Below are 14,781 nucleotides of genomic sequence, written 5' to 3'. Positions count from 1 at the left end.
ACACCGATGTTTAACACTGCCTGTTCCAGCTGCCCTGTCAAATGCATCCCGTTGAGCTCCTCATCTCACCGGAAGCTAGGGAGAACTGAAGCATGTCATCCTCGTTGTAAGTGCTGCTCGAGGTTGGTTTGTGATGCCGTTGCCCAGCAGATGGCTGTCTGGGGCTGTCAGCACGATGGACGAGCCTGCAGGTCCAAAGGCAAGGTCAGAGGCACGGCAGCCAGCGCAGCAGCTGCTGCTGGCAGGCCACCGCCTCCCTTTGTGGCAGCTGCAACTTCCCGAGTTGGGCTGCAAAACTTCTACGTCTTTGTCAGGACAGACAGGCAGCTGGAAGGCAGGAACCTCTTCTCCTCGTCTGTCCTGCTGAGGAAGACCGTGATCCTCCAGGCTTGGTGCTGAGCTGTGGGCTGTAGTTAGTGCTCCTGCCCATTCCAATCCTATTAGTCTGGAGTGCTGCAGACTGCAAAAAACTTTTAATTCTTGGAAACCAAATCAGAGAATAGTAACACCCCAGATTCAGTTGCTGGGTTTAACAGCACAGCTCTTCTTCCATGAGGGCACAGAGGAGCCTTCTCTTAGTCCGTGTGCCGGCTTCTGGCTTGGTGCTCCAGCACTTGCCTTGGCTGTGCTGTCACCAGCTCAGGTCACCTGTCTGTGGCATTAAACAGTAACTGCTCTGAAAGACTGAGAGATTCCCTGTGCTCTCTAACACTTCAGTTGTTACTAGTAGCTGTAAACCGTCTCCCTTCTGCCAAACTATCCTTTTTAATACCTCTTTTTTTTTTTTTAAAATAAGCATTTTAGATCCTTTTTCCAATTTCAGTTGTCCTAATTATACTCTCCCCAGTGTGAAGTTTTTGCAGAGCTTTGTGTTTTGCATGATAAAGTCCTGGCTATTTAATGTGCTTGATTTCATCTGGTGCTTTTAGATAAGTAAAATGTGGAAAAAGGCAATCAGGAATGAGGTTTTGCTTTCCAACAGCAGGGGTGGGAGGAGATGAGCTTTGGGAAGGCCGATTAGACACATCTGCCTGTTTGTTCAAAAACTGAAACCCAGGCACCCTGGAAATGTTTAAAAAGCTGCTCATGTCTCTCAAGATTCTGCCATACAAAATTTGCTAAATCCTTGCTCCCTGGTGTGGGCAGCCTCAGAATGAGAGGAATTTTACACAGGTACAGTTTCCGGCATGCTGAGGACTCTCTTGCTCTCAGAAGCCCAGATTTACACTCAAATGTTATTTTATAATTGCCCAGCTTCTTGTGGGAATTGAGGTAGCACATGTACAATTTAATGGTACGCAGCAGCAGCTGGTAAGCTGGGTCTCTGTAACAGAAAAGGATGCTGATGACATTTGTCTTTACATTCCTTGTCCTGATAACATACCTTTTTTTCTGTATCAAAATCAGCATAGAGTTCCACCAAATTGTTGTGCTGTACATCTTCCTGGCCCATCCTTCTTTGATGCGAGTGATTTTTTCCAGTGGTGATTCAGGGTGCCTGGAAGTATTCCAGAAGTAATCCATGACACAAATCTTTCATGCTTGCATTTCAGATCTTCCATGCTTGTGTTTCTCTGCCCATTGTGTGCAAGTGGCTTTTGTGTACACGCAGCGTTGCTATATTGACAGAAAGGTCCTTGGAATACCCCTGACAAGTCAATCTTGATCAAATTTGACTAATTAAAGGCAGCTGCCTATGGGAGGATTACTACAAACTCTCCAGTTTGGAAAAGACATTGCACATAGATCTTACAAATGATGAGTAGTGAAGAGGGTGCATTTACTCATATTTCTCACAGTACAAGACACACAGTGTGTCCAGTGAGGTTATCAAGCAATATTTAAAATAAAAATACTTTTTATATGTTGTGTGCAATTAAGCTATATAGGTCATTGCCACAGAATGTAAAGTGCTTTAAAAAAAAATCGTGGAAGAACAGTTCATCAAGAACTACTGAAAACTGATACGGCTACAAAGTCTTGCACAAGACGTTCCTGAGTTGCAGGTTGATAGGAACCAGGAGAGTGTGCTAGGGAAGTCACACTGCGTGCTTTATTTCTTGTGTTCTTTCCCTAAACATCTGCTGCTGGCTGCTGTCAGGTACAGGACAGGCAGCAGAGAGCCAGACCTCCGATCCGATCTTTGATAGTATGGCTGGTGTTCTTCTTAGGGCATCACGGGATAAACCCTGACTAGTTCTGTGGGGTCTGCACACAGGAGGATGGGCTGGCCATGACCTTCTCAATAGCAACGTACACTAGGACACAGCACCAGTTACGGCTTTGCACGTGCCAAATTGGCCTCTAACAGCTCAGATTCACATTTTTACGTTGTTCTTACTATCTGCTGCCTCTTAGGTAAGAGGACTCCTCTGTCAATAGCCTGTTTGTGCAGGTGAGGGACCAGCCTTGTGCACAGCCCAAGGAAAGTGGCTTTCACCACTACACAGTTGACAGAGTGACAGAGGAGTTGAGGTTGGAAGACATCTCTGCAGCTGGTCCAGTTCAGCCCCCCCTTCTGAAAGTAGGGTCCACTAGAGCAGATTGCCCAGGACTGTGTCCAGTTGTTTTTTTAGTATCTCCAAGGATAGGAACTCTGCAGCCTCTTGGGGCAACCTGCTCTGGTGTGCCATCACCTTCACAGCAAAGTGAGTTATCCCTTAAGTTTAAGTGGAATTTTCTGTGTTTCAATTTGTGTCCTGTCACTGGACACCACTGAGAAAAGTCTGGCTCCATCTCCTTCTAAAATCCCTCCCGTCAGGTATCTATACACGTTGGTAAGATCCTCCCAGAGCCTTCTCTTCCCCAGTCTGAACAATTCCAGCTGTCTTGGCCCTCCTCATATTGCAGATGCTCCAATCCCTTCATCATCTTTGTAGTGCTTCACTGACTGCTCCGGTATGTCCATGTCTCTCTTGTACTGGGGAGTCCAGGACTGGACACAGCGCTCCAGGTGTGGCCTCACCAGGGCTGAGTGGAGGAAAGGATCACTCACCTCCTGGCACCTGCTGGCTATGCTCTTCCTAGAGCAGCCCAGCAGGCTGGTGGCCACCTTTGCCACAAGGGCACATTGGTGGCCCATGCTGAACCTTTTCTCCACCAGGACCCTCATGGCCTTTGCTGCATGGCTTCCCAGCTGGTTGGTCCCTCCAGTCTTGACTGGTGTATTGGGTTATTCTTCCCCAGGAGTGCCATTTTGTACTTCCCTTTGGAAAACTTCATGCTTTTGGTTCAGCTCTACAGCCTGTTGAGGGCCCTCTGAATGGTGGCATAACCCTCTGGGGTACCAACCACTCCTCCTGGCTTGGCATCATCTGCAAACTCACTGAGGCTCTGTCCCAGCCTCCAGGTAATTAAAGAAGATGTTACATAGTGGTGGCCCCAGTACTCACCCTGGGGCACACCGCTGGTGACTGGCCTCATCATGAGACACCTGGACTTCGTGTTGCTGATCCCAACTCTCAGAGCCTGGCAGCTCAGCCACTTGTCAGTCGACTGATCTAATCTGTACTTTATCAGTTAGTCCAGGAGGATGTCATGGGAGACATCATCGAAAGCCTTGCCAAAGCCAAGATAAACAACCTCCACTGGTCTCCCCTCATCCACTGAGCCTGTCATCTCACCATCAATGACTTTCCCATTGGTCTCAGGGGCCTTGGATTGTCAAGGCAGCTGTAGAAGAAATGCCTCAGTAAACCAGTGGCTGCGTTTTGGAGCTGTCCTCGAGCAAGTGATCTTTCACTGTGGCCAGAACAGTCCCTTCCAGCAGCTGCAGCCCCTGGGCAGGAACGCACCTCATGCATGCAGCGTGGGATGGCTCTCCTCACGACATCTTGCTTCCAACCGTAACGTGTGACCGCACTGCTTGTTTGTACAGGCCACGGACAAAAATACTTGCTGAGTCAGTGGCAAGAAGCCACGTACGCTGTGGCACTGAGCTGCTGCCATGGGGCGTGCTCTGCACCGAAGGGCTTCAATGCTCAACTGTTCCCGTTTGAAAATAGCCCTGGCTGCCCTGGCAGCTGTTTGCTGGGGACTTCTGCTCCTGTCCAGAGGATGGCAGGGAGATGGCTGCCTCGCCACCGGGGGCTTCCCAGGGAAGAGGGCTGTAGGGATGGCTGGGATTCCTGCCTCTTCCCCGCTCTCTGAGATGCATTTTGGGTGATCTGACTGAGTGTGGCTGTGCTCGTTCGTAACAGTGGGCTGGCCGCCTGCTCAGTGGCCGTGGACGTGGCTCCGTCTGACCCTGGTTCATGCTGTGCTTTGCCTCTCTGCCTGGTAGACCCTGGCCTGAGAAAGCCACTCAGTGAAGGAAAAGGAATGGGCTGCCTGATGCTGGACGCTTGAAATGGAAAACTATTTCTAATTCGGGGAGATTTGTGTATAAAACTGAGGACATTTTCCATTACCTCAATGTGTTAGAATAGTTCTGCAAGTATATCTCAAACCTGGTAAAAATGTAAACCTGAGGTAGAGCTTGGACAGGATTTTTGCTAAAGTATATCTCTGAATTCGGATGGTTTAGTTTAAGCTCAGACAGTTTAGCTTAAGCACGGACGGTTCAGTTTAAGCAGTTTACAACGCATAGATTCTCCCCAGGCTTACTAGAAGCCTGCCTATAAAGATCAGTATCTCAGCTACAGCAGTAGGCTATAGATAAGCTTCACTTCCCTTTGCAGGTGACAGCTGGAATGTGGATTTGCTGAAGTGCATGAGGCTGTTGCTAGCCGTCGGCATGGCCGAGTGGAAGCCTACAATGTTTATCCGTGCAATGAGCTGACTTCCCTTCTTCACCAGCGACCCGAGCGCCAGCTTCTCCAGCAGCACTGCTGCTACTCTGGGTCTGAGAGAAGTTGCGCATGAGTTTTGGATACCAAAGTAAATTTTGAGCTGTCTGGTTATGGATTCCCCAATGCTGAAAGCATATCCTAGCAGCAACATTTCTCCTTGGTACTATTTCCTAATACTGTTTCCTAATAGTTATTTATTGCTGGCAGCTGCTTGATGCTTCCTCTCTCCACTCATACCATCAAAAAATTCTAAACTCCAATTTAGCCTTGAACGTTTGTCCTGGTAGACTGAAGGCAAGGAAATCAATTTTCTGTCCCTTCCCATCTTTAATCTCTGTGCAGATTTCAGCAGAACCAGCTGAAATGCTGAAAAGGTGTAAAATTACAGTGAGTCCTCCTGCTCCGGCTAAGCCCATGTGATTCAGAAAAGCTCCTGACTGCCTGCACAGACAAATCCTAAAAAAATACTTCCCTCTGAAACATAATCCTCCCACTCATCCCTCCCCTCCCTCCCTGCTCACCCTTGACTCCCTATCAATCACTGCCAGGCAATTATCTGCTTCGTTTACTGCGTCCTGGCCGGAGCCAAAGTTCGGGAACTGGCAGTTGATGGCAGGAGATCACTCAGCGGGAGGGAACTCGCTGTTCCCCGAGGCAGCCACCCATTTCCCAGCAGTGGCAGGAGTGCTTGGCTGCAAGGCTCAGCGAGCTTCTACCCTGGCTCTGACAGCAGAAGCTTCTCCTGGGAAGGAGCCTGAGGCTGCACCAGGCAGGAAGTCAGAGCAGGGTCTCCACCGGCTCCACCAGCATCCCGGGAAATGGGCTGACATCTTCTGCCACTGAGATGGGGAAGGTATGTGGACAGAGCCCTGGGCAGCCCTCCCAGTCTCTGTCCTTGCCCACCACCCAGGAGTTCCAGGTGGAGGAAGCTGGGCTACTCCGATCCCCCCTGTCTCCGTTCAGCAAAAGCTGCATTGGGACGGCAAAGTTCAATTTCTCCTGGGCTGAGGAGGTGCCTGGAGGTGGTTCTGCTTTCGCCAGGGGCGTCATTGATGAGGCATGGTGACACAGCACCAGTGTGAAAACTCCGTCTCTCCTGATATGAGCAATTCCTTGTGACACAGACAAGTGCTCGAGAGTGCTGATGAAAAATTTTTTGAGTTTTCCCCATTTTCCTCCCTATATGTCCAGCTAAGCATCGCTCCGTCCCACATACCCTTTGTCCCAAAGGTACAGAGTCACTCCTGGCATTTGCAGATCGAAGTCTGTTCTTCCAGGATAATCTGTCCACCCACATTTTCCAGCAGTACCATCTGAAGACATTTCTTTAAGAAATCTGCAAATAAAAGGAAAATGTGTCTTTTTATTTTTGTTTCCTAATCAACTGGAATTTATTACAGCTAAGGTTACTCTTTCTGGAAAAGATAAAAGCAGCTGTGTCACTGAGAATGGCCTTAATCAGACCAAGGATCTCTCAGCCCGAAGCTCTGCCCCCAGCAAGGAGAACAGGAGGCACAGAGCACCCAGCTGTACCTCCCCGGGGTGCTGCCCCCGGCTCCCCCATCCACAGCCACACACTGGGATTTACTGGGCTGGAGATTGTATCTGCATCTTTGCATTTCAGAGCTCCGGACTGGATTATCTATATGATCACCTTTTGGCCTCTGCAATACCCGGTGGCAGCAAGTGACACTGTTTAATTACAGGTCACTTTGTCTTAGATTGGCTGAATGATGATTTCACTGGTGTCACTTAAATCTTGTCTTGTGAGAAATAACAACAAATTGTTTCCCCTTCATCTGTTCTGAAATAATTAATGACTTTCTGGACCTTTCTCCTTTGGGTCCTTTTCCAAGCTAATGTCTTATTTAACCTCTCCTTGTACAAAGCCATGATCCTCCTTTCCTCTTTTTTTATATTTCTTCTAGTTCCACATACAATTTTTTATGGAAAGATAGTAGTTTCTATACAGCCATATCAAATTTTTCTGTTTTATTCTCTATTATTTTCCTAGGGGCAGTGGTACAGTTGGTTAATTAAAATTGGTATTGATTTCTAAATATGCTGAAAAGTTTCTTTATTGAGTAGTTGGCTAATATTCTATCTTCTATAGGTTCTTCTACAATTAAAACCCTCTGGTCCATCATTTCTGGTAAACTTGAATTATCTGAAAAAACAAAACCCTTTTACTAAAGTCTTTGCTGAAGGTGGTGTATACATTGGAAAAGGATGGGGGTTTTAATTTAATCCATGTAGCCTAGCAACATTTACACCATCAATAAACAAGCACTGTTTTTGTGAGCAAAAGGCTGCCCAGCCCTTTCTTTATCCTGACTCCCTTGGTAGGACTGGTAATATTGAAAACGCCCAGCCCACTGCATTTAAAGTGTCTTCTTCTTTCTTCGTGTCCCTTTTATTGGCACTTCAGCTCACCTGCTAAAGCTTTGCTCAGAATAATTCTAAGATCTTGAAATGAGGTGCCCGTGGAAGATGCTTATTTTGATTTTTATGGTTAGTTTTAGTTGTTAAAGGAGCTGCTTATCATATTAGTCATATGGCTGTTCTAGAGTCTCTGAAATGCGATTGCCAGGAAACTTGAAATCTGTTAAATGTTTGCTCACAAGTGTTTTCTGCAGGAAGATCTTTGACAACTGTGTGTCACTTTCTGAAATTTGCCACAACTCAACTTGGCAGGGGAGGATCTTCTCAAAATCACTGGTTTCCTGGGATGTTTGTGTTTAGAAATGTGAGAGCGAACGGCAATGCCATCCTCACCTGGGTCACTGTGGTGATGAAAATGGGAAATTCGACTTCATAATGTACACAGATGCTTTCAGTTAGACATCAGCAATAACTCAGTTTCATAAACTCGTAGATCCACAGAACACATGGCCAAAGAGTCGTCACGCAGTGACCTCCAGCCCCAAGGCAGCTTTGCCCGAGCTCTGCATCATGTAACGACAGATAGGACGCAGAGGAAGGTTCACTTGGAGGGGACTCTGCCCAGCCTCTCAGAGCCTTTTCTGTGCCAAAGGACAGCAGAAACCCCTCTTGGCGACGTGATGCAACACCACCAGTGGCTGCAAAGTCCTTCATGGGTTATACCTGGTATCTGCAAAGGCTTTGCAAAGCCAGTCTGATCTCAGTTTCTTTAAACCCAGTTAATAGCTTACAGCTTGTACGGGCAGAGATGTGAACATCTCGGGATCCAGCAGCAATATCTGGCTCTGGCAGAACATGACACTGAGACATCATAAAGGGCTACAAGAAAATGGCGGAGTTACATATTTTGGGGAAAAGAGTCATTTTGACATGTAAGCTCGTTGTACACAATATGCAAACCCAAGTACCTCTCAAAGAATTTTAAATACTTGGTAGAATCCAGCTGGGAAGGCACAATCTTTTGTGCTCTTGTTAGGTTTTACATCTGTGAGTTTGTTTTTTTTTCTTTTCTGGGATGTCTTCTTTTGTTATTCTTTGTACATTTAATTAAGGAAACAGTCAATACATTGTTACATGTAGAGTGTTTTTGTTTTACTTCAGAGTATCTCAAGTATAATGTCTTTTTTAATAAATAAACAACACAAGTAGTACACATTTTGCTACAATGTGTAACTATCTGACTGAAAACACTGGTGCTCCTGAATTAAATTCAAACCAATGGTCCTTACTACTTGATTTTTTTTCATAAGATATCAGATTTTTCTGTCATATGCCATGAAATTCAACTTAAATTAATTCTAAATATACTTTTTTTCATTTCTGATCTTAAGAACTTAATTACTATTTAATGTTTTAGTTATTCTTGATAACTCCTTTCTTTCCAAGACCTTCTTTGCCCTAAATATTGCTGAAGTGACTTCTTTTAATAAATGAATAAATATAAAAAGAGGTTTCCATTTACTAAAAGCATTGAGCAGTGTTCCTTAATCCCTCTAACTTGTTCCAGCGACCAGAGTATTCATTTCCAAAAGAGTGTTCCCTGAGATTTCTTCTGGAGATCAAATACTGCTTTTGAGATTTGGTCATGATTTTGTTCCTGTTCCCGTAGCTCTTCCCTAATCAGTTTCAATATGAATTTAGAGATGAATGAGAAATCTGTTATTCTATACATGTCATAAGTAAAACATAATCTCATTTCCCTGAGGGTAGTTCTTCTCAGCAGTCTGGGAGCCTGAATTGCTGACACAGGGAATGCTTGCTGCCTTCTCTATTTTATCTTCTTTATCGGGTCTTTTCCTGTAAAAATATATACCAGTCAAAATTCCAAAAATAATTCAACCTTTCCCAAAGTACTGGCCTATTTTAAAGTGCATTTTAAACTATTTGCTTTTGACTGTGAGCAGAAGCTGAACCCTGTGATAGAGATAACTGAATAAGTAACAACATCTTTTATTATGAGATACCATCGCTTCTTGTTCTTATATTCAGCTTCAGTCTGAAACGATGTGAGTTTAACAAAGAGTGCATGGCTTCCCTTTGCTTGAGCTGAACAAAAGAGCTGCTGGAGCAGATCTGTCATGTCTAGCAGTTGATCAGTTACTTGATTGGTTTTAGTTTTATCATTTTTGCCTTTGTTGTTTTGTTCTTTTGATCTTCAAATATCTCTGTTTAAAGGCAATTAATAATCATTTCAGGGTTTTCTAAAGCTTCAGGTGTGCTACTTCTGATGGAGATAACCACTGTGAGGCAAGGGACTGCCCCATCCCAGGGGCAGGGGGCCACAGAGGACCACAGCAGCCAAGGAGGACCATGGGAGCTGCGAGATGCTGAGCAGCAGAGCCTGGTCCAGCTCCCTCTGTGTCCCCACTGTCCCTGGCTGTGGGTCCTGCCGACCCCCAGCCAGACTCAACCATGGCCAGGCTCTTGGCTTGTGCTTGGCTGCCATCCTCAGCAGCTCCCGGCTTCCCTTCCCCAGGGAAGCCACCAGCCCTCGCTGTGTGCCTGGACATGTTCCCACCCAGCACCGGCCCCTATTTTGCTCATCACTGAAGCTCTTCAGGAGGATCCTTTCCATTTTACTAAACCTATTTCCCAAGCTCATCATCTTTGTATTTTTCCGCAATGGGAATAGGCTCTTCCCAGTCAAACCAACTTTCCCGCAGCTTTCTTTTTAAACACCGGCACTGTCACTGTGTCACAGTTCATACTCAGCTCCCAAGAGATCCTCCTATATAACCTTTTGGTTATTCCTCACATATTCAAATCCTCTCTTTTAGCTGCACTTTTGCTACTGCAAGAACATTTTCCATTCTTTTGTCCTTTTTTCCCCTCCACTTTCCACCCCTATTGTGTTTCTCATGCGCCGTGGCTTTTTTTCAGCAGCTAATTATTGGCTTCTCTCTCTGGGCTGTTCCTCTGAGACTTGGATTTTGATCCCAAGCAACTGGCATACATTTTCCCCTTGTTTAAAGCCTCCCTGTAGGTAAAAACAATTTTGCAAACTGAAAGAAGATTTAAATCAGCATTCTTTCTGTAACGGATTTCTCTCCTTTTGAGCACTGCTTTGATTTCCACAGTATTTCTTTTAAAGTTCGGCAGCAAGGTCTTAAGAAAACAGCAGCTCATTGCTTTTGAGATAAACTCTTATCTTTTTTATAATTTAATATCCCTGCCACTAAGCGGAAAATTTACCCACCAGTCTCTGTGCCTGTTACGTAGCCTAGGAAGCAGCAATAACACTTACCCTGTTAGCTCTGGGACAGCTTAGATTAAACAACTTTGCAATTAAAGTGTACGTAAATACATAAATATTACAGCCTTTTTCCTCCTTCCTCATTTCGGGCAATTTCATCAATCAAATCTCCTCTCATTGACTGTTTTTTCTGTAGCTCTGAGGCACTGCCACGCAGCTCAGGCTCAGGAGGTTTCTCCTTGGTCTGGTCAAACACCATCCCTCCCCATCAGCATCCTGAACGCCACCCACCCGAGCCCTCTGCCTTGAGTCCAGTGGGTCAACTCATCCCTCTCTGCCCCTCTCAGTCCCTTCTTGTCTTTGCTGTTATATTTTCACACCCTTTTCAATCAGGCAGTTGAAATTTTCGGAATTCTTTGGCAGTAAATCTTTTTGTAACCCTCTGCTGAGCTTTAAAGGGGTCGATAGGTTTAGAGTGTAAGTGGAGTGGAGTGAGTTTACCCTGCGATACAAAGCTGAACAGAAAATAAAAAGATAAAATAGTTAAATAGAAAAAAAAAAGTGTTTCTGAGACAAGTCCCATTTTGATGCTGATTCTTCAAATCTAGGGTGCTTTCAGATAAGGAGAAATCAGGCAGCTATTGAGGGGAAAAGCAAAGCAAGCACGGTCCGACTGCGCTGTCAAACGTACAAAGAAAACCAAGAGGAAACACGGCGCTTCCAGCTTCGATCAGGTTTGGTTACTTGCAATGCAGTTTGTAATGGCCATGTTCCTTCGCACTGGAGATGGTTCAGCGGGAAACCGTCGTCAAATGGAAACTGCAGAGTGATCGGGGCAGAACCGCTTCTGATCTGCTCTGGGATGTGCTCCGCTGTCAGAAAAAGCTACATTCCCACTTGCCTTTATCTCAAAAAGTTCAAATATTCAGAGGCAGGGAGGAGATTGAGGGAGACAGGCCATAATTACATTCTTCTTTCTGGTATGATTAAACATGAACAAAAGAACAACTGCAATGCATATCCCCTGCGCTGAGATCCTCCTGCAAACGCACACACAGAGCCAAACTTCGCCAGCAATCTTCCTGTTTCATCGGCAAATCTATGTTCTGCACATCAAATGTCGCTGAGAATGACAGGGAAATAAACTCCATAAAATCTGAAGAAGGACCTGACTGAGCTCAGCCAGAGAGAGGGCTTGATTAATAATTCAGAATAATACTTTGAACACTAAATGGTCTTTTGTGTTCCTCTAAGCTGTAGTATAAATCTAGGCTGAATCTTTTTCAACAGGTCTGCGCTAGCTGTGACTCAGAAAAAACAGTCACCTTCAAAGGGGTGCGAAGAAAGAGAGGAAGCAGGTTTTTTTCTGCATGTTGCCTCTAGTTTCTTGCTGACTGCAAATTAAACCTCAAGGAACTGACATTGCTGCCGTGCGTTTGAAAGGGAACTCCCCCCCCCTCACCCCTGGCACAACTGCAGATAGAGTGGAGCATCAGGGTGGGGAACAAGCAGCTTTGAGGTGACATCAGAGTCATAGATGTGTGGGTTTGGGATGCGTTCTTGGCTGTTGTTTTTCAGTTTCTCAGTGTGCTGAAGCGAACAAAAGACACGCAGCCTTCTGGGAAGACAGACTTCCCCAAGGCAGTCTGAATTTAAGGTGAAATACAGCAGATGAATCCCTCCAAGGCAGGGAGCAGGTGATACCATGCTGATGTCCATGCACCAGCCCTCTCTGCAGATGTTTCTGGAGAGCACTGCCCAGCTGTGGTGCGGAGATATGGAAAACCACTGACGTGCCTATTTGAAACAGTGACAGGGGACAGCGCTGGCAGAATGACTGCTGACTGACAGACTTGACTGAAGACGGGTTATAAAGGATGTTGATGGAGAAGATAAGAAATGTGTTTGATGCAAGGGAGGAGAAGGAAGACTGAGAAGTTTGTAGAAAAGTGGAGTGGTGGAAATGATGAGCCAGGAAAGTGGCAGAGTTCATTCTGGACAAGAGTGAAACAAGATTGCATCCACTGGAGCCAGAAAAATAGCTGGCACGGTTGAGCCACAGAATAAAGGAGGGACTGGATATGTGACTCAGCTGGGAGAGATTAAAGAAAGGTTGGATCTTTCCTAGATGTTAAAGGAAAATGTGACTCCCAAGAATCTGATGCAATTACCAGAGTGACTGAGAAAAACCAGCAAGAGGTCAGGGAAAGCAGCATCCTTTCAAGGCTAAATGATGCAAAACCGCACACTCTGAGAAACATTTCTCACAGTTCAGGAATCCTTTGTAAACACAACTAACCATAGCTTTGATTGTGAGAATAAAGTCAGCAGAAAACGCACAAAGAATGGCTCAGAGAGAGTAAGGCCAGTATCAGAAATACAAGGATAAATCAAGTAGTAAGGCTGTAGCTGTAAGTACAGGCAATGTTTACTTGAAACCAGATATGTTAACATCATTGAGATAGAGCGCTGCAGCATATGGTAATGTCTCCAGAGTGGAAAAGTAACACTAGACCCCCTGAAGCGGGCTCTACTCTTCTGCAAGAATCTGTATAGGGCTTAAAAAAAAGCAAAGCAAAGCACTGCTAGCACACAAAAACAGGATACACAGGCTTGTGTTCAAGAGATGCTATTTATTCAAGGGCTAATGAAGGTGAGAGGCTTCTTAATCCAACAATGTAAAGGGAGAAAAGATTCCTACAATAAGAATGGACAAATGACATGGAAATTACCTGTCATCTTGTGTAGATTCTTCTGTCCTTTACCATCTTCCTGCTTCTCAAATTGCTCTTCAAGTGCTGTGGATAACTGCTGTCCATGCATCAAACTTTGAACCCCCTCATCTTACACAGACAGCTCTAGTGAAGTCCACAGAATGCGTTTGGTGCAGATCTCCATGAACCTGGTGGTGATAAAGGGTCTACGGGCTCTGGAAAACTTCTCAGTGTTTCCCCACAGGTTGGGTCTGGTTGTGGGACCACCTGCGAGCGCACAAGCGGCAGGCTCCATGCCTCTCAGTATTAATACAGGCGTTTGCCTGTTTAAATTGATCTTTAATCCTCTGCCTACATGACGCTGTGTTCTGTGTGTGACATGGCGTAATGCAGCACTGGACTATTGTAAAATGAACGTACAAGATCACCTCCATTCATAGACGCGTTGTCGAACAAGAGACAACTGTTTCTGATGTTCAGTGTGTTTGCAGGTCTTGATTATACAAACCAAGAACAGCAGCCTCAGCACTTGCTCCCTTCAGCTGATCCTCTCCCGCTGACATTGTCTTTCCTGCCGCCTGATCTTAACACACTAACTGGTAAGATCCTTTTGGCAGGAGCCCTGTCTCCCTGTGAAGAACCACACACACCGGTCACCCTCTCCTTATCCAGACCCAGGCTGTCAGTGCGTGGTTCTGCACTCTTCAGGGCATCCACCCCTGCGCATCCATGTCACCTGATGGCCAGGGCTGCCCTGCTTTTGGATGTCACGGAGACAATGCTGTCCCTGGGGAAGTGGGATGTGTTGCCATAGCAACGTGATGCTCTCAGCTGCAGCCACTGCCTCCTTCCAATGACACCATGGAGGGAGAATTTCGGATTGCTGGAAGCACCGAGTCCTACCGTGGATGAAAAGTTGGGGCAGCCAAAGGATTGTGGCAAGGACAGATACAAATGTGCATTTGTAACCTTAATTATAAAGCAGATTTGCCAGTGCCCGCGCTAACGCACTGCTCTGAATGAAATCATTTATGTCACATTCCCTTATTGCTCATGATCACATGTTTTGCTTTATAATTAAATTATGAATAATCTAAGCAGGATACGTTTTAATGATGCTTTCACTCCTATTCTGGATGTATTGATTCAGCAGGTTCTTTCAGTACAGACTCTCTGACAGTTGTGCTAATGTAACGAGTATTTTTAAACAACAGAACAGTGAAAGGAGGAAGACAGAAAATATTTGACTATCCATAGAAACTGATCATAGCTACTTTTCCAGAAAGTATGAGAAATATTGTATCACCTTCCTCTGACCTTCACAGAACAAAGTGAAAGGCTGTTCTAGCTCTTTTTCAGCAGAAGTCTCCTATTGCTCCAAGGCAAAGATTTATTATTTGTACATTAGTAGTTTCCACTAGCTAGCAAAGACAGGACCCTGCTATATTAGGTAACAGCAAACCAAGAGAGAGCTCTTCCAGAGCTTATGAGACACTGAGGAGAGGCTGGAAAGGGATGGATCATAAAAGTACTGCCAAGAAACAACAGAGTCCATGAGCCCCTTGGAGCTGCAGAATCATTCCTGGACAGGGTCTGTGCCTGGTGTGCACCCTTGGACCTGTCCTACTCTCCTCCTGAAAGT

This window comes from Tauraco erythrolophus, chromosome 12 (assembly GCF_009769465.1).
Source record: "Tauraco erythrolophus isolate bTauEry1 chromosome 12, bTauEry1.pri, whole genome shotgun sequence".
In the NCBI taxonomy this organism is placed as follows: domain Eukaryota; kingdom Metazoa; phylum Chordata; class Aves; order Musophagiformes; family Musophagidae; genus Tauraco; species Tauraco erythrolophus.
This window is presented reverse-complemented; position numbering follows the sequence as displayed.